This window comes from Stomoxys calcitrans, chromosome 4 (genome assembly GCF_963082655.1).
Source record: "Stomoxys calcitrans chromosome 4, idStoCalc2.1, whole genome shotgun sequence".
Lineage (NCBI taxonomy): Eukaryota > Metazoa > Arthropoda > Insecta > Diptera > Muscidae > Stomoxys > Stomoxys calcitrans.
Genome location: NC_081555.1, coordinates 119,740,411 through 119,766,659, shown reverse-complemented (window position 1 = coordinate 119,766,659; position 26,249 = coordinate 119,740,411). Strand labels below are relative to the sequence as shown.

The following is a 26,249-nucleotide window of genomic DNA, read 5'->3' as shown; positions in this document are numbered from 1 at the left end:
CTCTATTGTTTCCTTTGAGCATCGTCGTAATGTGGCCTGTGGGACGCTGTTCTATGGATTCTTCGATGGTGTGTGCTCAACAGACATTAGCCTTTTTATTCCAGCTGCAAGCATGTTCGCAGAAATAGAAGACTTTCGAGAACTCACACCACTTTGTTATTGATTGGCCAGCTGATCGGACCTTGAATTATAGGGAGAATTCTTTTTTTGACCGAAGTGTTCATACGCGGAATTGGCTTGCTGCTATTGTCTTTCCAACTGACTATGATATCATGAAATATAAAACTAATGTCAAACAACACTGCGCCGTCTAGAAGATCAAGAAGTCAAATCGGGAGGTCCATGTCAAAACATGAACCGATTTGGCCCATTTACAATCGCAGCCGACTTACTTTGATGAAAAGTATTTGGGCAAAATTTCAAGCGCCTTCCTTTACTCCTTCGAAAGTTAGCGTGCTTTCGACAGAGAGAAGGACGGACAGACTTGGCTAGATCGATTTAAAATGTCATGACGATCAAGAATATGTATACTTTATGGGGTCTTAAAAAAAATATATCGAGATGTTAAAAACGGAATGACGTTGTATACCCCTATTCTAAGGTGGATGGTATAAAACACCTCGACCCGGTCGATTCTGCAGCCCTGCTTGGAATAAAGTGTTAGTCTACAATCAGACTAACATTGATAGTTTAGTCCATTCCACCACTTCCTTAATTGCAAGGATCTCCACTTGATACACACTGCTGTGATTGGGGAATCTTTACGATATGACCAGTTCTAGATCTTTAGAGTACACCACAAAACCCACCTAGTTGTCTAGTTTTGAATTATCCTTATAGAAGTCTATGTAACTTCTGCTCCCAGGGATGTCGTAGTACCAATCGGTTCTAACAGGAATAGTGGTACAGTACCTTTTATCAAATAGCGGCTCAGGTAGGGTGTAATCCATGCTGCCTGGAAAATCTGATATTGTATCAAGGATAACACAGTGTCCGCAGCCTCCACATGACCAATGAGAAAGCTCCCTTAACCTCATTGCAGAGGTCACCGTCAATTTGTCTAGCCACAATGTCCAGACCCATAAGATGTGGGTAAGATAAGATTAAATTCAGTTGATCAGAAGGGGTCGTCCCCAGTGCGGCTGTAATGCACAAACAAGCCATCCTTTGGACCCGGATAAGTATTGAGCAGTAGGAGAACTTTTGAAGCGCCGTCCACCAGACCACAACACCATATAGAATTGTAGGTCTGACAACTGCAGAATATACCCAATGCATGACACGCGGTTTAAACCCCAACTTTTGCCAATGGCTCTCTTGCAGGTGTATAGGGCAAGAGTTGACTTTCTTGCTCTTTCCAAAATGTTGGATTTGAAGTTTAATTTCCTGTCCAGGTATTTTGCGATTTCTGTAAATGGAACATTCTCTCCACCCAAGGTGACAGGATCCACTGAAGGGAAATTGTATCTCCTGCTGAAAAGAACTGCTTCTTGCACGAATTTATACCACTTTCGGTAGCCCACTTCGCTGTTGCTCGTAGAGCTTCCTGAAGTATATCTCTCAGAGAGCTGGGAAACTTTCCCCTAACCTATTAGCCACGTCATCAGCATACGTGACTTCTTCCAGAGACAATAATATATTATAAATGGCTATATTCCACAGTAGAGGAGACAGTATATCTCCTGGTGGTGTTTCTCTGCTGACCCATCTTCTAAGATCCACAGATCCCAAGCCTGCCGTAATGCATCTTTAAGTAAGTAAGTAATTAATAAACTTTCTTACGGTAGAGTTGATGCCTAGAAACTCCAACTCCTTCGGTTTTACATTATTGAAAGCACCTTCAATGTCAAGAAATGCTACCATTGTATATTCCTTGACAGCGAGAAAACCCTTTTTGTTGTCGACTAGGTCTTGAAGGGGTGTTTTAGTGGATTCGCCTTTACTATATGCATGCTCGGAATGATAATGACCTTCGTATCCCACCATTTTCAAGTATATGTGACATTCTGATAAAGGCAGAGTATATCTCGCTAAGCCAGGGAAACAGTTTGTCAGACAACCGGTGATACATCATCGGGGCCAGGCGACTTGAAGAAACTCTTTGCCGCAGAGGTTGATCGATGGCGTACTTCGCCTTAAAAGTGACTTGGATAGGATAAACAAATGGGCAAAGGCCAACGGACTACTTTTAAATCTAACAAAGACAATGTGCCTTGTGATTGGTAGGAATCGGGTGATAATGCCGCCCAATCTTGATGTGACAATTGCTGGAGCCCTAATTGAGATTGCTTCATCTGCAAGAAACTTTGGGTTGGAATTTGATGATTTACTTTCCTGGAAGAATCATGTCAATACGACAGTTGGCAGGATCTATGGCGTTTTTCGGAACTTGTATGTGAGTCGACAGTACACCCCTTTGTCCATAAGAATGCATTTGGCTAGGGCATTTATTCTGACGAAACTATTATACTCTTTTTTACGGTTGTGATGTAACTCATAGGCACGTAGCCTTTAAGGTTGTCGTTAGATACATTTTTGATTTGCGTAGAAGAGACCGGGTATGTGGCTCTGTCAGACAAGTGGTGGTGGCTCACTGGACTCGTACCTTAAGATGTGCTCGTTGCAAATGATTCACAACATTATTTAAACCAATGAACCGTCATATCTGGCTTCTGTATTGCATTTTTCCAAATCTACAGGAGGGAAACAAGTAATACAAATACGTCATCAATATCGTGTATCTGAAGCAGTACTTTGTTAATGCTATACGTCTCTGTAATATTCTTCCCAATAGTGTTCCAATTATATATAATGAATGACAGTTCAAATCTTCGATTTACAATCATTTTAATTAATTATTGGTTTGGTCTTTTTGTAACTTTTTAATTATTTATTTTATCCGTAAATTTGATTAAATTGCTAAATTTTCTTTCAAGTTTCATTTTCTGCTTTGATCGAAATATAAATTTCCGACCCTGTGTGACTGTCCGTCAGATGTAATCACTTTACAGCCTTCAGAAAATGAGATATTGCGCTGAAATTTGGCACAGATACGTCGTTTTTATGCACGCTGGATATGTTCTTGAACGGGCCAAATCGGACCATATTTAGATATAGCTGCCCTATAGACCTATGTGCCGATAAAGGGTCTGAAGCCCATAACAGCTTTATTTTTTATCCGATTTCGCTGAAATTTAATACAGTGAGTAGTTTAGGCTTCCAAACATAGGACCCAAATATGGTTCAGATCGGACTATGTTTAGATATAGCTGTCATATAGACAGATCTCCAGATAAAGGGTCTGAAGTCCATAAAATCTTTATTTTTATCCGATTTCGCTAAAATTTAAAGAAGTGGGTAGTTTTAGGTCTCCCAACATCCGCCCTAAATATGGCTTGGATCGGACTATATTTAAATATAGCTGCCATACAGACCGGTCTCCAGATAAAGGGTGGGAAGCCCATGACATTTGAAACAGTAAGTAGTTTTAGTCCGCCCTCCAGCTGACCTAAATATTGTAAAGATCGGACTGTATTTAGTTATAGCTCCCATACATACCGATTTGCTAATTAAGGGCCAGAAGCTCATAAAAGCTTTATTTATTACCCGATTTTGTTGAAATTTTAAATACATAATTCAATAGTTACTTATATTTATTAGACCACTCAATATCCATAACGAATTTGGGTGCATAAGTTATCCAATTTCACCGGATTGTGATGAAAGGGGTTTACATATATTCCCGAGGTGATGGATATCCAAAGTTCGGCCCGGGCGAACTTAATGACTTTTTACATGTTTAAATTTTTTTTCTTTTTTTTTTTTTTTTTGATTATATATTGTATCAGTAACGTTGCTTAAATTGTTAAATATTTTTTACCAATTATTGAATTTTATTTATAATTGTTTAAATGAAAACTAGTTGATCTCATTATACTTATCAATTTACCAACACATTCTTTATATAAAACATTGTCTTTTGTATGGGTTTTATCATAATAAAAAATTAATATCTGGTAATGTGCAGTAGCACCACTTCCCACAATGAGGCCTTTCTTCTCTAAAGAAGCTGCTTCAATCAGCGACTTTAGAATTGAAGGCGGCATCTCTGAATCGTGTGCCATATATAGGGAAGCCAGCCAGTAACGAGACTTGTTTATTTCAAGGCTGGCTACTACTAAATCTTCAGTACTTAGCAAAGAAAGAAGAAAAACCTTTAGACTACTCTTTCTTGGAATCATAAACAGGCTCAGCGTCTCCCATTTCCCGTACCCTTGAGTAGTTCAAATCCCGAAATTCTTAGTCCACACACCCACGGTTCCTGGATAAGCACCATGTCAAATCTCCCTGCCATCAGGAGGACCTTTAGTGCCGCCGAAGGGGCCTTACAATGGTGGAGATTTATCTGTAGAAACCGAACCATAGTCAGGATTCAGAACTTCCACCACTGTTGTGTTAGCCTCGTCTTCTGATTCCAACAGGGGTTCATTCTCGCAAGACTCGTTAGATCTTGTCATGATAAGGTTCCGTACGCATCCAGGGGCAGGTGAGAAAGCTGTGGAACCACTCTTCCTCAGGACACTGAACACTTGCGGTATGGACAATGCTTCACTAGCTGCTGCTAGCTCCTTAGATGCTTCACTAGCTGCTGCTGTCGAAGTACTTTTTGAGTTCCTTGCTTCCCCGATGGCGCACACCTTGGATGACCCACCCACACAGGGCTTGTCGGGTCCCATTTCGATGCCATCCCCTGCTGTCACGATTGTGGCAGGGGGATTTTCAGTCTCCTGCAATCCGCTAATCCATTGTGACACCACAAGGAGTTTTACCATCGCAATGACTAAGCAACAAAAACAAATTTTGCCCATGAGCATGCCACTGAGGAACAGGGGTAAACTTCTCACATATCAATGAGTGCAGTCCGATCCAAGTTTAAACTCAATGATTAGGGGCCTCCTTTTTATAGCCCAGTCCGAACGGCGTGCCGCTGTGCGACACCTCTTTGGAGAGAAGTTTTATATGGCATAGTACCTCACAAATGTTGCCAGCATTAGGAGGGGAAAACAACTGCTGAAATTTTTTCTGATGGTCTTGCCAGGATTCGAAACCAGCCGTTCAGCGTCAAAGGCGGACATGCTAACCTCTGCGCTACGATGGCCTGCAATGACTAAGCGCTAATCTTAATTCTCTTTAAACCGCAGTGGTGCTGATGACCACCCAATTTTCGCCTGTCCAAGTTGTGCGATTAAAAGCTTGTTTCTTATTCCCATTTTCGTTTTTCTAATGTTTTTGTAATTTCCAGGATTATACACGTTCCACATCTCGATGAAAGCCATGCTCACTTAATTTATCCATTTATTTTTAATTTTTATACAGCACTTCAATTTAATGTTGAAAAATTATGTTTCATAAGCGCCACAGTCCTTTCAACTATTTTAAAGTAAAATACCATGAGGGAATACTCTGTAAACACTTGAGTCTTGCATAGATTGCCAATAGTGATGTGAACAAACAAATTTCTAAAAATAACACGTAATTTTCTATTCAAGTGAAAAAAAAGAAGCGTTACGATTTAACATTAGTTTTCTACAGACTACATGCCGTTTTTTTTTTTTTTTTTTTTGAAAAGACGTGCAAACATCGAGCACGTTTCATGTTCCCTTTTAGCAGACACAAAGTTTTCGTAGAGCAAAAACTAAAAACTAAAAAAAAAATATGGCTCTAATAATTGTTATTGCTATGTTCTCTTAACCAACATGGGAATGTCGGTCTGACTGTCAGTGTATGTGTGTGTGTTGGGACATCCTTCGTACATATATGTTGAACATCCGCACTCTGAAAACGCATGACATATATAGAAATATGTACATCTGGACAATGATGATGTTGCTAACGCTGAGGCTGATTCTGCTTTACTCATAAGGAGTATGTTGGATATGTCGAAGAGCCGGCCCTCCGTTTATGGTGATCAGGACGATTGTTATGCATTCAATTTTTAACCATTCTTTTACAATGTTTTCTTGTTTGACCACGCCTACACAAAAGAAATTTATTAAAATTTACCCAAAAAAAAAAAAAAATAGGGAATGGAGCGGTAAAATTCACCAACTGAAAATGCCAACAAGGAACAGGTTTTTATCTTCGCCTCTGCTGCCGCCTGCCCTGTAAATTGTCTCTGTCTATGGCACTCTTTTTGTTGGCCAAATGCAAAGGGGGCTTGTACACAACATCTCGGCCATGTGCAACGAACGACAACTTTCCTCTGCAACAAAACAGCAACGAAAACAACGCAAAAAAAAAAAAATACAAACACACACAAAAATGTGAGCAAGAATCTGTGACTACTGCAGCATTGTAGCATGAAATATGATTACAATGCAGTTTCGTCTGTGGAGCTGTGTTTCTGGCATTGTTGGTTGGTGGTGGTGGTGGTGGTGGTGTTTATGTTGCTACACCGAAGACTACCACAGCAAGCGATTTTATAGCCAGTGCCAATCGCAAACGTATTAATATGCAACATTTGTAACACGGCCTGTTCTGCACCATGCCTGACTCTGAACTTTCCGTTAGGAATATTTTGTGGCAAAGGAGAAGTTCAACACAGTGTCATTGGAACCAAAAATTGTGTCCAAAAGACAGTCTCTCCAATTTATTATCATAGAAAACTTTTTTAAAAACCTTTTAAAATAAAGGTCGATATAAGTGTCTTGTATTATGGATGGGGGTATACTAATCTCGTCATTCCATTTGTAAAAACAAATGCAAATTTTACCCATGAACATTCCACTAAGGAACAGGGGCAAACTTCTCACATATCAATGAGTGCAGTCCGATTCAAGTTTTTAAGCTCAATGATAAGGGGCCTCCTTTTTATAGCCGAGTCCGAACGGCGAGCCGCAGTACGACACCACTTTGGAGAGAAGTTTTACATGGCATAGTACCTCACAAATGTTGCCAGCATTAGGAGGGGAAACCCCCGCTGAAAAGTTTTTCTGATGGTCTCGCCAGGATTCTAACCCAGGCGTTCAGCGTCATAGGCGGACATGCCAACCTCTGCGCTACGGTGGCCTCCATTTGTAACATCTCGAAATATTAATCAAGGACCGCATGAAGTATATATATTCTTGGTCGTCTCGACATTCTGAGCCGATCTAGCCATATCTGTCGAAATCACAATATCCGTCGAACGCTAGCCGCTTGAAATTTGGCACAGATACTTATTATTGTGGTAGGTCGTTGGGGATTGCAAATGGGCCATATTGGTTCAGATTTGGATCCCATATAAACCGATCTCCCGAGCCCCTTGAAAACTTTGGCTGAAATTTTGCACATAGTATTCTGTTATAACTTTCAACAACTGTGCCAAATACGGTCCAAATCGGTCAGAAACCTGATATAGCTCCCATATAAATTGATCTCTCGATTTGATTTCTTGAGCCCCTGGAAGCCTCAATTTTCATCTGATTTGACTGACATTTTGCACTTAGTGTTCTGTTATGACTTCCAACAAATGTGCCAAGTACGGTCCGAATCGGTCTATAAGCTGATATAGCTCCCATAAAACCGATCCCCGATTGGATTTCTTGAGCCCCTGGAAGCCTCAATTTTCATGCGATTTGGCTGAAATTTTGCACACTGTGATCTGTTATGACTCCCAACAACTATGTCAAGTACGGTCCAAATCGGTAAAATTGTATATTTTGCCCATAAACTCAGGTCCTTTTCAGCCTTCAGTGGTGGGATCAAATGTAAATTTGCAAATTTTCCCCATTCTACTAAGGAACAGGGGCAAAATTCTCATATATCGATGAGTGCAGTCCGATTTAAGTCTTAAGCTCAATGGTAAGGGGCCTCCTTTTTTTTAGCCCAGTCCGAACAGCGCGCCGCAGTGCAACACCTCTTTGAAGAGAAGTTTTACATGTCATAGTACCTCCCAAATGTTGCCAGCATTAGGAGGGGAAAACCAACGCTGAACATTTTTTCTGTTGGCCTCGACAGGATTCGAACCCAGGCATTCAGCATCATAGGCGGACACGCTAATCTCTGCACTACGTTGGCCTCTATATCTAAATCTGAATCGATTTCGACGAAATTTTGCACACCTATGAGGATATCAGATAAAAAAGATGTGACATGTGCCAAATTTTATGACAATCGGACAATAAATGCGACCTGTATCTAGATCACAAGAATACATGAACAGACATACTGATAGACAGACAAAGCTAAACCCAGTCAGAGATACTTATCTATGGGTCTAGCTCTTATTCTTCTTAGTGTTGCACAAAGTTATAATACCCTGTACCACAGTGATGGTGTAGGGTATAAAAACGGACTCCTCTAACGTTGACGACTCACGCAAACGAAAAAGGAAAATGATCTGCACCTGGAACGTCCGGATAATTTATAAAGAGGTTCGCCACCAAAGGTGGTGAACTATTGGGTTGCCCAAAAAGTAATTGCGGATTTTTCATATAGTCGGCGTTGACAAATTTTTCACAGCTTGTGATTGCATTCTTTCTTATGTCAGTTATCAGCTGTTACTTTTAGCTTGCTTTAGAAAAAAAGTGTAAAAAAAGTATATTTGATTAAAGTTCATTCTAAGTTTTATGAAAAATGCATTTACTTTCTTTTAAAAAATCCGCAATTACTTTTTGGGCAACCCAACCCAATATATTAAAGCAGCCATGACACGAGACATGGATTTGTAGTGCGTAGGAGACTGAAACATCTTATCGCCAGCTTTCCTCCGGTGGATGAGTGGCTAGCCATAAGCCATATTTTTCCACATCAGCCCTATTTGTATCCATGCCCCGACGAAAGACAAGGACGAGCAGGCCAAGGATATTTTCTACGAGTACCTAGAGCGAGAATACGACCGCTACCCTGTTCATGACATTAACATTGCTCTTGGAGATTTTAATGCGAAGATAGGAAAAAGAATATCTTTGGTCCAATAGTCGGAAAACTTAGTCTCCACGAGATAACATCCCATGATGGGTTGATCATCGGATGGTTGATCATTTCGCCGCGGAAAAACACATGGTAGTTAGCAGCACCAGATTTCAACGTTAAAAATTCCCAGACGCATAGTTGTCCCCAGATCAAGAAGTAAGGAACAAACTTGATCACGTTGTGATAGATGGAAGGCATTCATTCAGTGTGTTCGATGTACAATCGATCCGTGGAGCGAATAAGGATTCGGTTCATTACCTTGTTGCAGCAAAGGTTCGCACCCGTTTGACTATGGCGAGAAAAGTACACGGAAGCTGGGCATTAAAAAGCTGCAAACAAGACAGATGGCAACGCCATATTCCACACGACCGATCCAACTGCTTGATGAAAGCACTCCTTGTGCCTATTATATAACGCCACATTGTCGGGCATTTTCCATACCCACTGCATAGAAGATGTCGCAAAATCCGTACTTGGGTACCAGAAGCCTCCCCCAAAGAAACCCATGGTACGACTAAAAGTATCGAAACACTACTGAAGCTAAGAATTCGACATATAAAGCAATACTGAAATCAGTAGTAACGCGCCAGATTTAGGAGAGGCATCAAGAGAAAAAGTGAGAGCAGAAACGTCTATTCCGTTGAAAAGAATGGGAAATGGAAAGACGTGAGTGTGAGCGAATTGAGATGTACAGAAGCTGCTAGTGTCTGACGAAGGCGGCGAATAGGATACTGCAGAACCAATCCCTGATGATGGTTTAGAATGTTTACCTCCTCATCAGAATGAGGTCCAAGGAGCTGTGACCCGACGGTGTGGTGAAAGACATTTTGAGACTTAGTGTGAGAGATTTTAGAAGAAGCGCAGAAGTCGATCCTCTTGGATCGCTATTCTAAGTTCGGCTACTGAAACGTTCTGTCATAGCCAATATAAAGTAAAGGGGCTCAAGATGTCAAATCGGGAGAATGGTTTATATAGGAGCTACTAGCTGACCCGGGCCCGCTCCGCTGCGCCTTCTTTTACTTTATATGGAATAAAAGTTTCCTTGGAATATTTATTTTCGACAATAAAGAGCTTTTAGTGAAATACCATGCTACGAAAATAGTATATCGCTTTTGTCCTTTGTCCGAATCCCATATGATTTTTATTGGTCTACGAATTTAAGTTTGGGTGTAAAGTATACTCCATTCTTAAAATACTTTATTTCATCCCGCTATTCTCATGATATCTGATTTAGGGGTGTTTTCGGGGGTGAGGTCGTAAAAAATATCAGCATCGTTATCTTCTTTCGAAAACCATTTATTTAAACCCCATATTGCCATTGGTTTAGGGGAGTTTACACGATGAGGCGTCCCACAAACACATGACCCAAAATATGTTATCACATTCTCTTTCTAATTTTAAATACCACATATTGGCATGGTCGAAAATTTTTTATACCCTCCACCGAAGGATGGGGGTATATTCATTTTGTCATTCCGTTTGCAACACATCGAAATATCCATTTCCGACCCTATAAAGTATTGCATATATATTCTTGATCAGCGTAAAAATCTAAGACGATCTAGACATGTCCGTCCGTCTGTCTGTTGAAATCACGCTACAGTCTTTAAAAATAGAGATATTGAGCTGAAATTTTGCAGAGACTCTTTTTTTGTCCATAAGCAGGTTAAGTTCGAAGATGGGCTATATCGGACTATAGCTTGATACAGCTCCCATATAGACCGATCGGCCGATTTAGGTTCTTAGGCCCATAAAAGCCACATTTATTATCCGATCTTGCTGAAATTTGGGACAGTGAGTTGTGTTAGGCCACTCGACATACTTTGTCAATTTGGCTCAGATCGGTCCTGATTTGGATATAGCTGCCATATAGACCGATCCTCCGATTTAGGGTCTGAGGCCCATAAAAGCCACATTTATTATCCGATTTCGCTAAAATTTGAGACAGTGAGTTGCGTTAGGCCCTCGACATCCTTTGTCAATTTGGCTCAGATCGGTCCTGATTTGGATATAGCTGCCATATAGACCGATCCTCCGATTTAGGGTCTGAGGCCCATAAAAGCCACATTTATTATCCGATTTGCTGAAATTTGGAACAGTGAAGAAAGATGTCGAAGGGCCTAACACAACTAGGCCCTTTGACATCTTTCTTCAATTTGGCCCAGATCGGTCCAGATTTGAATATAGGTGCCATATAGACCGATATCGCGATTTAAGGTCTTGGCCCCATAAAAGGCGCATTTATAATCCGATTTCACTGAAATTTGACACAGTGACTTATGTTAGGCTTTTCGACATCCGTGTTGTATATGGTTCAGATCGGTTTATTTTTAGATATAGCTAGTGTATTTTTAGTATTTGGTCCATATCGGAACATATTTTGATATAACTGATATGGGACATAAGGTATGAAATTTGCACCGAATTTTGATGAAAGGTGGTTTACATATATTTCCGAGGTGGTGGGTATCCAAAGTTCGGCCCGGCCAAACTTTGCGCCTTTTTACTTGTTACCCTTTGCGGGGTGTTTTGGGGAAGTGGTGATTCCCTAAATACATGGTCCTAAATTTGGATATCAAATTCGTATTCTACTCCCAAATTCCTTTATTTGAGCCCCATTTTGCGATGGTCACTAAAAATTTGGTGCTTGTGGGGTATTTTAGGAAAGGGGTTGACCCCCGAGAAAATTGGTCCCGAAAGTGGGTATCAATTTTTGCTCTACACTCCAATACCTTTCATTTATTCTCCACATTGACATGGTCAGTAAATATGGCCGATTTAGGGGTGTTTTGGGGATTGGCGTCGTCCCCCAAACACTAAGTCCGGAAAATATATCAGCAACGTGCTCTATTCTCGTATATCTATATATGATTTATTTGTAGCCCAAATTTTGGGAAAGCGGTTGACCCCCAGAAAATTGGTCCCGAAAGTGGGTATCAATTCTTGCTCTACCCTCTAATACCTTTAAGCTGAATATTGACATGGTCGGTATATATGGCCGATTTAGAGGTGTTTTGAGGATTAGGGTGGTCGCCCAAACGCTAAGCCCGGAAAATATATCATCAACGTGCTCTATTCTCATATACAATATCTATATATGATTTATTTGAACCCCATATTGCCAATGCCCTCAAAATTGGATATCAAATTCGTTATCTAATCTCATTTAAACTCCTTATTGCAAAAGTCAGCAAATATGTCCGATTTGGGTTATTGGCCCTAAAAACTATAAATATTTAGTTCCACTCTCTTTACGACCCAAATTGTGTTGGTGAGCAAATACGTCCTATTTGGGGGTTGTTATGGTGGTGGGACGACCCCTAGCCAGTCGGTCTCTAATGTTGATATCAGATACGTGGTCTACTCCCAAACACCATTAATTTGAGCCCCATATTTCATATTCGTATTCTACTTGCAAATACCTTTCATTTGAGTCCCATATTGCCATGGTCGGTAAATATGTCCGATTTATGGGTGTTTTGGTGGTTGGGGTGGTCCCCCCTAGCACTTGGTTCGATAAATGGATATCAGATACGTTTTCTTATCCTCTATACCTTTCATTTGAGTCCCATATTGTCGTGATTGGTCTAAATATATGTTTGGTAGGTTTTAGGGTGGGGCGGCCCCCCTAGGTACCCCATCCGAAATTTGGATACCAAATTTTTATTTTTAGGGTAATATATGAGAGCACATAAAATTTCGCTTAAATCGCACCACCCATCTCCGAGATCTGGCGTTTCTGAAAATTAGGGTAAGGGGGAGGGTCCGCCCTTCCTTCTGATATCAAAACATGTAGTACCCTATTTTCACCACGGGATCATTATGCACCATCTGTGATTTCAAGAAAATCGGTTCTGTGTCTATAAGGAACACACAAACATACAAACAAACAAACAATTGGTTTTTATATATAAGATATGCAAATCTGATCCGATCCCCAACGATCAGTTTGCAATCCCCAACGACCTTCATCAATAAAAAGTAAATGGGTAAAAGTTCAAGCGGTTAACTTTACACGAATGGAGGGAAGGACATGTTTAGATCGTCTTAGAAAGTCATTTATCGCATAGTTCCAACTATTGTAACAAAAAGTAGGTTTATAATACCTACCATCGAAGGACATTATCATTTGTGATCATTGGTTATGTAAGGTTTAAGCGGCAGTCTGCCATTAGACTCACTTAGATGTTTTCATCTATTGTGTCACAACAGGAATTGGAGAAGGAAGATGCCTTCTAGTTCGTACCGTTGAACCATCCAGATCGCTTTAATAAGTCCAACAACTTGCAAATGTACAGAACATGCGAATGTTCTGCTAAAGTTCTCAAAGAAGTTCTCAAAGACAAGTTCTCAATGAAATGAGAATCTGAATTGAACTCCTTCTGACTGCCAGTGCGGGACATAGACACAGCAGATGTTCTATAGCCCATCTTCTTATATGTCATCCCAGCTTCTGCAAAAGTCGTTACTTCCAATATTTAGTATGTCAGCATGTTCTCCGATCAAACAATAACCTGACATAGACGTCTGTTCTAGCCGGCGACAGCAAAGCGGTAGACCTCTTTAAATCTAGATTAGGACGCATAATTTTTTTAAATTCACATCCCCCCTTTGTGATTATTTGTCATGTGTTGCTTTTCGGGCCTGATACTGAAGGCTTATCTTATAGGTAGTTCCGGGTTTCTCAAGCCCGTCTGCTCTACGATTCCCTGAGATATCTCTGTGTCCCAGCACCCAGAACAGGTGAATTTTGAGCTTTTCAGCCATCTCGTTGAAAGCTCTGCGACAGTCGAGGGCTTTTTTGAATTTAGGTATACGTTCCCAGTGATTTTATAGCTGACTGGTAGTCTGAGAAGATATTTATGCCAATCGTCGTTATGACATTAGATTTTAGCCATTCCACCAGTTCCTTAAAAATATTTCTTCAGAGTACACTCTAAAGCCCACCTGGATTCATCCGTATAGAAGTCTATGTAAATTGTATTGCCAAGGATTGTGGAGATTTCTTGCTATGTTCTTCCATTATACCTTTTTAGTTTCGGCCTATAAAGAGTGTATCTAAGACTAGGCCCCGCCGAAATGAACACCCTTTAACTTGTTTCCTTAAATTAATGCTGGGTTTTAGTTTACATTTTCTGCCTCCCATTGTCTCTCAAGATTTTTATGGCGAACTTTTGCTTTCGACACTGTGCAAAACTATGGATTCATCTGTGGCAGTAAAATTGCCACCACAAACATACAATTGAGATGATACTGTATAAAGTTGGCTAGATTTTCTTTACAGAATCATTTGGGTTTTAGTGTCTGCGGCTGCTACTGCCATGTCGTTGCGATTCTCCTCCATACAGAAAGTTGATAGTCAATTGATTGTGGCCGTTTAAGGCGTTCATGGAATAGTTTTTAAGGTAAGGAAAAACAATTTAAGTGGCAAACTCACCTGAGACTTTAATGGTAATGGTTTGTGTTAAAAGAAGATTTATGACACAAGTGAATAACAGGATATGAAATTCTATGTTCGTCGGTTATGCGAGTGTGATTTATGAAGCATATGATGTTTTTATTGAGGAAATTGTCGATGTTTACTTCAGTAGGCCTATTTTAAATGGATTATAAGTAAATTTCTAATGTTCCATATGTTGTAAAGCTTGGGTGGTTTGATTTTATTTTCTACATCATGTTGGTAGTTTAACTCCTTATCATGCTATATGGCATGTCCTGGCCGTACGCTACTGTTTTCAAACCCGTTAATGCTTTGTAGGACTCTCTGATAGGGTGAACCGTTCTTCGCAAATCCTCTTACCACCAGAAACCCAGTGGAATGGAGAGCATGACATGTCTGAGCATCCCCACTTAATTCGATTTCACAGTTACTGCCTCCATAATCATAGGGAGCCAATATGCCTTAACAATTGGGCTTAAGATTAAATATTGTTTCAATACCTTATTAAAAATTAGACAAACTTCTATGCGTTAAGAAATATCTCACCCTTACACTTCAAATATAGGAACCAAATTGCAAAAAAATTTAAAAATTTCATATTTTAAGTTTAAATTTTTAATGTCAATGCCATTTTTCCATTAACCTTGGCTACTTTTGGCCACTTTCCTTTCCAGTGGCCTTATGTTATGTACCAATAATAGATTCATTTTGTTACCACCATTTCGGCGAACCTTCGTACCTCCTCCACTATTGCATACAGCTTTGGTTCTGAACAAGTGCTGAATCCACTTAACATCCGGTAGAGTAGTTCAATCTCAAATGAACATAGCCAATGCAGCAAGAAAGACTCCTCACGTACATTGCCAGTGAGTGGCAGCAGACGTTCTTTAAGAGATGTAGAGTTTCTCATCCTTTGTCTCGCAAGCTTTACATGGCATGCAAATTAAGCGTGGGGAATTTCCTCAATTTCAGTGCACACAGAGCATCGATGACATCCAACACAAAATTCATATACCGAGACACTCTGAAAAATTTCACTGTTGAAAAATGTCTTTAAAATATGACAATAAATACAAGTGAAAAAGTTCGGCCGACTGAACTATACTTGCCATGAATTTTGATAGTTAAAATACAACACTTTCAGCCAATTTGGTTTATGGGGAGATACCATGCGTGTTACGAATTTTGGAAATCATAAAAAATACTTTGCGCAAATTTTCAGCCGAATCGAATAACAATTGTAGCTTTTGGGGTTCAAAAAGTTAAATCGAAAGACTTTCTTATATGGGAGCTATATTCAAATATGGAGGCCACTGTAGCGCGGATGTTAGAATGTTATCCTCTCATAATTGTGGCGACTTTCGTTAGGATTGGGCTATAATTATATAATTAAATATTGGGTTGCCCAAAAAGTAATTGCGGATTTTTTAAAAGAAAGTAAATGCATTTTTAATAAAACTTAGAATGAACTTTAATCAAATATACTTTTTTACACTTTTTTTCTAAAGCAAGCTAAAAGTAACAGCTATTAACTGACAGAAGAAAGAATGCAATTACAGAGTCACAATCTGTGAAAAAATTTGTCAACGCCGACTATATGAAAAATCCGCAATTACTTTTTGGGCAACCCAATATAATTGAGCTTTAACTTCAATCGGACATCACTCAGTGATATGTGAAAATTTTGCTCCTGTTCCTTAATGGAATGTTCATGAGCAAATTTGCAATACCCAAATATAAATGGATTTTGCGAATTTGCACAAATACTAATAAGTACAAGTCATTGTTCAATTGTGTATAACAAAATATTGATCTCTTCAGTAGTTATATCTAAAAATTAACCGATCTGAACCATATACGACAAGGATGTCGAATAGCCTAACATAAGTCACTGTGTCAAATTTCAGTGAAATCGGATTATAAATGCGCCTTTTATGGGGCCAAGACACTAAATCGAGATATCGGTCTATATGGCAGATATATCCCAATCTGGACCAATCTGTGCCATATTGCAGAAGTATGTCAAGGGGATTAAATTAACTCACTGTCCCAAATGTCGGCGACATCTTACAATAATTGCGCCTTTTATGACCCAAAACCTTAAACCGAGAGATCGGTCTATATGGCAGATATATCCAAATCTGGACCGATCTGTGCCATATTGCAGAAGTATATCAAGGGTCTTAAACTAACTCACTGTCCCAAATGTCGGCGACATCCTACAATAAATGAGATTTTTATGGCCCAAAACCTTAAATTGAGAAATCGGTCTATATGGCAACTATATCCACATCTGAACCGATCTGGGCCAAATTTAAGAAAAATGTCGAAGGGCCTAAGGCAACTCTCGGTGCCGAATTTCAGCAAAATCAGATAATAAATGTGGCTTTAATGGGCCTAAGAACCTAAATCGGAGTATCGGTCCATATGACAGCTATATCCAAATCTAGACCGATCTGGGCCACATCAAAGAAGGATATCGAAGGGCCTAACACAACTCACTGTCCCAAATTTCAGCAAAATCGGATAATAAATGTGGCTTTTATGGGCCTAAGACCCTATATCGGACGTTCGGTCTATATGGCAGCTATAACCAAATCTGGACCGATCTAGGCCACATTAACGAAGGATGTTGAAGGGCCTAACAGAATTCACTGTCCTAAATTTCAGCAAAATCGAGTAATAAATGTGGCTTTTATGGGCCTAAGACCCTAAATCGGAGGATCGGTCTATATGGCAGCTATGTACAAATCTGTACTGATCTGGGCCAAATTGACAAAAGATGTTGAAGGGTCTAACACAACTCACTGTCCCAAATTTCAGCAAAATCGGATAATAAATGTGGCTTTTATGGGCCTAAGACCCTACATCGGCGGATCGGTCTATATGGCAGCTATAACCAAATCTGGACCGATCTGGGCCAAATTAACGAATGATGTCGTAGGGCCTAACATAACTCACTGCCCTAAATTTCAGCAAAATCGGATAATAAATGTGGCGTTTATGGGCCTAAGACCCTAAATCGGCGGATCGGTCTATATGGGGGCTATATCAAGATATAGTCCGGTATAGCCCATTTTCGAACTTAACCTGCTTATGGAAAAATGAATCTGTGCAAAGTTTCAGCTCAATATCACTATTTTTAAAGACTGTAGTGTGATTTCAACAGACAGACGGACGAACATGTCTAGATCGTCTTAGATTTTTACGCTGATCAAGAATATATATACTTTATAGAGTCGGAAATGGATATTTCGATGTGTTGCAAACGGAATGACAAAATGAATATACCCCATCCTTCGGTGGTGGGTTTAAAAATAAATTTGAGTTGCTTGTTTGTTCCGTATAGACTCAAAAATGGCTGAACCGATTACCTTGAAATTTTTACAAATTGTGTGAAACATAGGCTATATAATTTTTTGATATCGGAAGGGGACGGACCCTCCCCCTTAACCCAAAAGTATTATCCAAAAATAAAAGTGGACCGATCGGGACAATATGGGACTCAAATGAAAGGTATTCAGGAGTAGAGTATGAATTTCATATTAAAAATTGGGTGCAAATAATTGGAGGGCCGCCCCAACCCCAAAATCCCCTAAAATAGGTTTTTTGAACGATCATGACAATATGGGACTCAAATAAAAGGTATTCGGGAGTAGATTGCGAATATGGTGAGGAAGGAGAAATAGGCTTTACAGTTTGTTGATATCGGAAAGGGGCGGACCCTCCCTTGTTACCCAAAAACACCAACCAAAATTAAATGTGGACCGATCGGGACAATATGGGTATCAAATGAAAGGTATTGGAAAATAGAGTACGAAAAAGGCATTGAAATTAGGGTTTAAGTACCCATCGGGCCGCCCCATCCCTAAAAATCCATACCCCCAAACAAACATATTGGACGTTCATGCCAATATGGGCCTCAATGGAAAGGTTTTCGGGAGTAAATTACGAATCTGGCATACAGAATCAGATCGAAGTATAGGGGGTCACCCTACCCTCCAAAAACGCCTTAAATTGGTATCATGACTATATGGGACTTGGTTTTTTTTTTGTTCCGTAGAATGAAAAACGGCTGAACCGATTTTCTTAAAATTTTCGGCGATTTTGACTTCTTGAGTCCTTAAAAGCCGCAATTTTTTCCGATGTGGCTGAAATTTTGCATGCGGTGTTCTGTTACGACTTCCAACAACTGTTCCAAATCAGTCTATTACCTCATATATCTGACATGTAAACCGGTCTCTTGATCATCGTTGTTCCTAGAAGCTTTCATTTTTGCTGGTTTGACAGAAGTTTTGTATGCTGTATAAAATTATGCCCTTCAACTCAATTTATTTTGTATAAATTTTTAGCAAAATCCATGGTGGTGGCTTCCTAAGATTCGGCCCGGTCGAACTTAGCACTCTTTTACTAGTTAAGCACTATCCAGCAAAAAATCAGACCACAAACAAAGATTTGGCAGCCGGACCAATTTTTCGATATATTGAGGTGACCAAATTTAGGGAACTGCCAAAACACCACCTTTAGCAAAACGCGCCAGCACCACTTAGGCTTTGAAATTTTGCACACAATCTCCGTAACACCTAGAGCTGAAGTCCGAATTCCAAAGTCAAAACTCTCTACCCGTCACGACTCATTTTTTACTAGTTTTTTCTATTTTCTCCTACTGTGCGTCATCCAACTCGAATGTGGTTCAGGTGGGACGATATTTAGATATAGCTGCTATATAGACCGATCTTCCGTCTTTAGAGTCTTAAGCCCAAAAGGTTATGTTAGGTTAGGTTCTGTATCTAAAATCATCATTTATATCATCCCGCTCGCCAAGATATTTTTTTCTATGTGTACATACAAACATTCATATTTACCCCCATATATGTACGGCGAACAGGCTCACATACACAAACAACCCCAAAAAAGGACTTTGTCAAGTTGTTGTTTGTTATTGACAAAACGCTGCTGTTGCTGAAGTCTGCGTATCTGCGTCTTCGTTTCTCATCCTCGGTGATTTTCTTTGGCAATTCACATCAATGCAGTGTCTTAAGTAAAAGACTTCTTCAGTTCAATTGGAACATGACTCCAGGGAAGCCTGTCACTTTTAACGTAATTTTTTATTGGGTTTTCCCCTTGACTATTCGTGTTTTTTAAAAAAGGACACAGACTTGTCGCAAAAATGAATATCATCGTCTGAAAAATATTTTTTCACTTTTAAATATGAGATTTTATAATTTCATACAATTCTGGTAAGTTGTTCATTTCTTGTGTTATTTGAGAGTACGTCAATTGTAAGCGCGCCTCCTTTTCATTTCGTTCTTTGATCCCATTAAGAAATATCTCAAAGATATTTCACAAGCCCCTTGTGACTGTTTTTTTCTTTTTTGGTTGTATTAATCTGAGTAAATGAAATGACAACGAATTAAGGCTGTCTGAGTGACAATTATGATTGCCTCAATAATGTCAAAAAGGACGAGCAATATTTTTATGTTTATGGTTTGATGATTTTTGGTTGATAAAGATGAAGATGAATAAAGATGGGAAAAGCTTTTATTAACGGCTTAAGGAATGGGTTTTTTTTAATCATGTTCAACCTCTAAAGAATCATGAAACAATTTCGGGAATACTTCTCTCATATCACAGAGGCCAGTCGATTCATGTTTCCCGAGGCCAAGTGGCATGCCGCACAGCAACAACATTCAATAGAGAAGCAAGCGTTGAGCGTTTTGCAAGGATTCGAACACTGCTGTTCAGCGCCTTCAGCAGACATACAAAGCTCTGCGTCATGTTAGCCTTATGTTTACAAGAGTTTGGAAAATTAAGTGTTTTAATGATTTTTTTCACTTAATAAGACAATGGAATCGCTTAAAGGAGGGGTATTCTTGCCGATTCTCTGCAAATTTGTGATAAATATGATAAAGTCATATTGGATTTCAAAAAGGTTTCCTGGCATAAACTAATCTGATCCGAGATAAATTGCTTTCTACGATCAGCGAGATCATGGAAAGTTCACAGAGGTGACTATAAAAACGGTCAACGAGGAAGACGAAAATGGTGCCCTTTACTGGTTTTATACGATATCGAGTTTTAAAAGTCAGTCTTTGGGTGCGACCACTCTGCAGTTGTCAAAGGAACGAAATATCTAGGTCTAGTCCTATGTTTGAGACTAGACTAGAAAATTAATACAAGGAAAGATGCCGAAAGACGCCGTGTGCGTTATCTACGCCTGCAGAAGAGTGTTCGGTGGAATATTAGGAGTTAAACAAAAATCTGAAATTATTTGGAAGCAATGCTGGAGCAATTTTTTCAGGCCTACATTCGAAACTATTGCTCTTATGCTGAGAGAACACTTCAGGCCGTAGTTCCATTCTGGATACTAAAGATACGATGAGTAGACTTATAAAGGTCTAGGGCTATCTGACACCGAGACCGATTTGATACAGGATGTTTATGATTTGCTTTCACGGAAAGCAGGTTTGGGATACGGATAATACGTTTATGAAGAATGCAACCACGGTCTTCACATATGGCTTCAAAGTGGAGTCAGAGCCGGAATTCGGAGTCTACTGCCGAAGTATTGTTCTGTCGATCAGGCAGAGAACGGTAAATGCAAATTTGGCCCATGAACATTCCACTAAAGAACAGGGGCAAACTTCTCACATATCAATGAGTGCAGTCCGATTCAAGTTTAAGCTCAATGAAAAGGGGCCTCTTTTTTATAGCCGAGTCCGAACGGGGTGTCGCAGTGCGACACCTCTTTGAAGAGAAGTTTTACATAGCATAGTACCTCACAAATGTTGCCAGCATTAGGAGGGGAAAACCGCCGCTGAAAATTTTTTCTGATGGTCTCGCCAGGATTCGAACCCAGGCGATCAGCGTCATCGGCGGACATGCTAACCTCTGCGCTACGGTGGGCGGTAGGTGCAAATTAATTTCTGGGAATGTAAACTCCGGATTTATGTTGAAAGTATGACGGTGCTCAAAGCCTTGGATTCGAAAACAATAAGGTCGAGTTGCCTAGCGGAGATTTCGGAACCCCTTAATAAACTCCACTAGCTTAGGGTAGGTTGAAGGACACTCGACTAGCAAACTTGATTGCCAGCCGCTTCACACGGATACTTTAGGTCCATTGTGTTTTTGCGACGGAATCTATATAGAACTATAACAAGTAAAAGCATGCTAAATTCGGCCAGGCCGAATCTTACACCACCACCATGAGTCGCATTTGTCGAGTTCTTTTTCCCGGTATCTCTTTTAAGGCAAATAAGGGGTAAAAGAAAAAAATTGCTATGCTTCTGGAGATATATCAACTTATTTTCCGATTCGAAAGATAATCGAATTAAGTATCTTGCTATCATCATAGCAAAAGTCATTGTATAAAATTTCAGCCAATTCGAATAAAAAGGAAGTAAAATAGGGAAATCGGTTTATATGGGAGCTGTATCAGGCTATAGAGCGCTTCAGACTATATTAGGCACGTATGATGAAGGTAATGAGAGAAGCCGTTGTAGAAAATTTCAGCCAAATCAAATAATAATTGCGCCGTCTAGAGGCTCAAGAAGTCAAGATCCCAGATCGGTTTATATGGCAGCTATATCAAAACATGGACCGATTTTAACCATACCTAGCACAGTTGTTGGAAGTCATAACGGATCACATCATGCAAAAAAATGTAAAATCGAATAGGAATTTCGAGCTCTAGAGGCACAACAAGTCAAGACCCCACACCGATTTTTATGACAGCTATATCAGGTTATAGGCCAATTTCAATCATACTTAGCATAGTTGTTGGAAGTAATAACAAATCACCTCATGCAAAATTTCAGCCAAATCGGATAGGAATTGCGGTCTGTGGCTCAAGAAACCAAGACTGAAGGTAGGTTTATATGACACCAGTATCAGGTTATGGACCGATTTGAACCTAGACCGATTTGATAACTAGTGCAGTTGTTTAAAGTCATAGCGAAAGACGATGTGCAAAATTTCACCCAAATCAGATTAGAATTGCGCCCTCTAGAATCTCAAGAAGTCAAGACCCCAGATCGGTTTATATGGCAGCTATATCAAAACATGGACCGATATAGCCCATTTACAATCTTAACTGACCTACACTAATAAGAAGTATTTGTACAAAATTTCAAGCGCCTAGCTTTACTCCTTCGAAAGTTAGCGTGCTTTCGACAGATAGACGGACATGGCTAGATCGACTTAAAATGTCATGCCGATCAAGAATAAATATACTTTATGGGGTCTTAGACGAATATTTTGAGGAGTTACAAACAGAACGAAAAATTAGTATACCCCCATCATATGATGGAGGATTTAAAAGTGAATTTGTGTTTGTTTGTATGTTGGTTGTTATAGGTTACATCATTTTTTTATATCGGAAGGGGGGTGGACTCTTCCCTGCACCCTAAAAGTGCTACCCCAAAATAAAAGTGGACCGATCGGGATAATATGGGACTCAAATGAAAGTATTGAGGAGTAGGAGTAGTCAAAATATGGCCCAAACAACTTGGGGCCACCCCAACCCTAATATCGGCTTGTTGAACGATTATAATAATATGTGACGCAAATGAAAGGTATTACGAACTCAAATGAAATGTATTTTAGGAGTAGATTACGAATATTATCTGGAGGGAGGAATAGACTTTATAAATTGTTGATATCGGAAGGTGGCGGACCCTCCTCCTTTACTCCAAAAACACCATCCGAAATTAAAAATGGACCTTTAAAGATAACATGGGAATCAAATGAAAGGTATTGGTTGGTACACTCAACCAAATTTGTTATTCAAAACAGCACAAATGTTTGCTAAAACAAAAATTTTTGTCTGCTGAAAATGGGAGAGAGAGAACTGCTGAAAATGTTAGCGTGCTATTGACAGACTGACGGATGTACGGACGGACAGACGGACGGACATGGCTAGATCGACTTAAAATGTCATGACGATCAAGAATATATATACTTTATGGGCTCTTAGACGCTTTTTTCGAGGTGTTACAAACAGAATGACGAAACAAGTATTTATACCCCATCCTATGGTGGAGGATATAAAAATGAGGACCAAGTAATTGGGGTTCGTCCCACACGAAGCCAAGAAGCCACCCAAATGGGAATATTACTCGACCGTATGTTCAAATTTTGACAAATTTTGTTCAGCGATGAGGCTCATTTCTGGTTGAATGGCTACGTAAATAAGCAAAATTGCCGCATTTGGAGTGAAGAGCAACCAGAAGCCGTTCAAGAACTGCCCATGCATCCCGAAAAATGCACTGTTTGGTGTGGTTTGTACGCTGGTGGAATCATTGGACCGTATTTTTTCAAAGATGCTGTTGGACGCAACGTTACGGTGAATGAACACATTTCGAACCGAACACTGATTTTGGTAATAAAATTCAATGATTTGCAAGCGTTGCTCGTTAGTAAGTCTATTCATGATGAAATGTCAAAGCATACTGAGCATCTTTCTCTTTGACACCATGTCTGAAATCCGACGTGATCTGTCAAATACTAATGCATGAAAATCCTAACCTCAAAAAAATCACCCTTTATATGAGACTGAAATGGATGGTATTTGGGAGCCGATTACGAATATGACATTAGACATTCTGTCCATGAATCTAAGTCGTGATTTACCTCCTAAAATCGCCTCCATTAGGTCATTTGACCCGTTAAAGCAATGGAGGATCAAGCGATAAATATTTTTGAGTGGAATGCATCGTTCAAATCTGTGCTCAAGTGGCAGATGAAGTGTGGCGCACAACCCCCCTGAAGACGCCCTCCACCAAACGGCTGTATATACTAATCATGAATCTGATATCTTTATTCTGCTCATACACCAAGCGAACCACCTCACCCCAAAACAGTCGATCAATCATAATGACCTAACAGGACACTGTGTGATTTAATTTATTTGGGGACACAAATAAATATAGTCCGCCATACCCCCAAATTTATGACGTTCATCGCAACAGGAGAAGTTCCAAACCCTAACGTTAAAGTTGCCACCATTTTAACTCATCGGTAAGAGGCCCTCTTTTCCTAGACAAGCCCAAACGACGTACTGCTGGGCAACACTTTTTTGTTTGAAAGTTTTACATGGTTTAATTACTAAGAAATGTCGCCACCGCACCAAACATATAGACCGGCAAATTAGTTCTTTAGCACAGAAAATCGTATTATATGTCAATATAGGGCTCAAATCAAATATGAATTATTTACCGACTATGGTAATACGAGGCCCAAAAAAAAAGTATTTTAGAGTATAGAACGAAGCATATATTTACTTTAAGGGCCAAGTGTCTGGATGGCAATCTCTCTCCCAAAACACATCTTATACAGGACATATTTACCCACTACAATATAGGAGTCCAATGAAAGGTATAAGAAGGTAGAGCAAACATTTGCCATGAACATTTCATTTAAGAACATGGGCAAACTTCTCACATATCAATGAATGCTATACGATTTAAATTTAAGTTCAATGATAAAGGACCTTCTTTATATAGCCGAGTCTAAACGGCGTACCGAATTGCGACACTTCTATGGGAAGAAGTATTTCCATGACTTCATTGCACGGCGTAGTACCACACAAATGTCGCCAAAATTAGGAGGGGATAACCACTACTTAAAATTTTTTCGATGTTCCTGAATGGGTTTATACCCACACATTGGTATTATTGGCGGACTTACATAACTCTGCGCTTCATTGACACGAATTCAATATTCACATTCGAGGCGAAATTCTGTCATATCCAATTAAAGTAAAAAAAAGCTGATACGACGTTATTCTGGGAAGACAAACGAATGTGTCTTCGGCGAGCGAACCTGTTGCCCCTGTTGAATACATGTAATTTGTCGAACTACTAAACATTGTACTGGGTATGGCCAGTATAGAGTGGAGTCGTGGTGGGAATCTATATTTGAATACCAAACTGCAACAATACTCTGCCCTACCGTTGACCGAAACAGGACGAGTGAACTTTTGGCTTTTAATAAAAGGTTACTGAGCGCTATTATTTTACTTTAATTCGCTTTGACAGAACATTTGTCCCATTAGCGCCTCGATCTTCTACAATCCTTCTTTAACCTCTGACACCAAGTTTCGAGATGTCTCTCACCACTTCTTATTAATTTAGCAGGAATACCAAACTCAGACATGGCTTGAAATACATTTGAACGTATAGGGCTATAGAAAGCGGCTTTATAGTCAACAAAGAGATGGTTGGTGTTGATTCGCCCTTCTCGAGTCGTTTCCAGGATTTGGCATAGTGAGAATATCTGGTCTATGATGGATTTACCAGGTCTTAAGCTGCGTTGTTAAGCCCTAATTATGTCATTGAATTTAGGTTTTAATCTTCCACACCGTACACTCGAGAGTGTCTTGTATGCGATGGGCAGGAGGCTTATTCCTCTGTAGTTGGTACATACCATCACGACCGCTTTCTTGTGTACGGCACATAGTACGCTGAGGTTCCATTTATCGGGTATGCGTTGTTCTAGCCAGATCGGGCAGACAAGTTAAAGCATACGACTTATCAGCGTTTCGCCTCCGGTTTTAAATAGTTCTGCGGGCAACCCGTCGGCTCCAGCTTTCTTGTTGTTCCTCAGTCGGGCCACAGCTACTTGGCCTCAATTTGACTAGGAGGTAAACTTTCTATACCTTTCTATTGGTTGTGCGGCTTCGCCTTCGCCGCAAACTTTGGACACTAGCAGTTGGGTAAAATGTTCTTTCCGCATCTGCAGCACACTATCTGTATCAGTTACCAGATTTCCTTCTTTGTCTCTGCAAGAGGATGTGCATATAACAAAGCCATCAGATTGATGTTTGATTCTTTGCTAATATTTCTGGACATCATTC

At 39.8% G+C, this 26,249-nt stretch overlaps 1 long non-coding RNA gene across 1 annotated transcript in view; it reads right to left on the bottom strand.

Annotated features, from left to right (window-relative positions):
* LOC106090176 (uncharacterized) overlaps nt 1-19,779 on the bottom strand; it is a 40,761-nt gene extending 20,982 nt beyond the window's left edge. The window contains exon 1 of the long non-coding RNA XR_009398142.1: nt 19,261-19,779. This is a non-coding gene — a long non-coding RNA (uncharacterized LOC106090176). The remainder of the gene's footprint in view (nt 1-19,260) is intronic.
* Between the last annotated feature and the right edge of the window lie 6,470 nt (nt 19,780-26,249).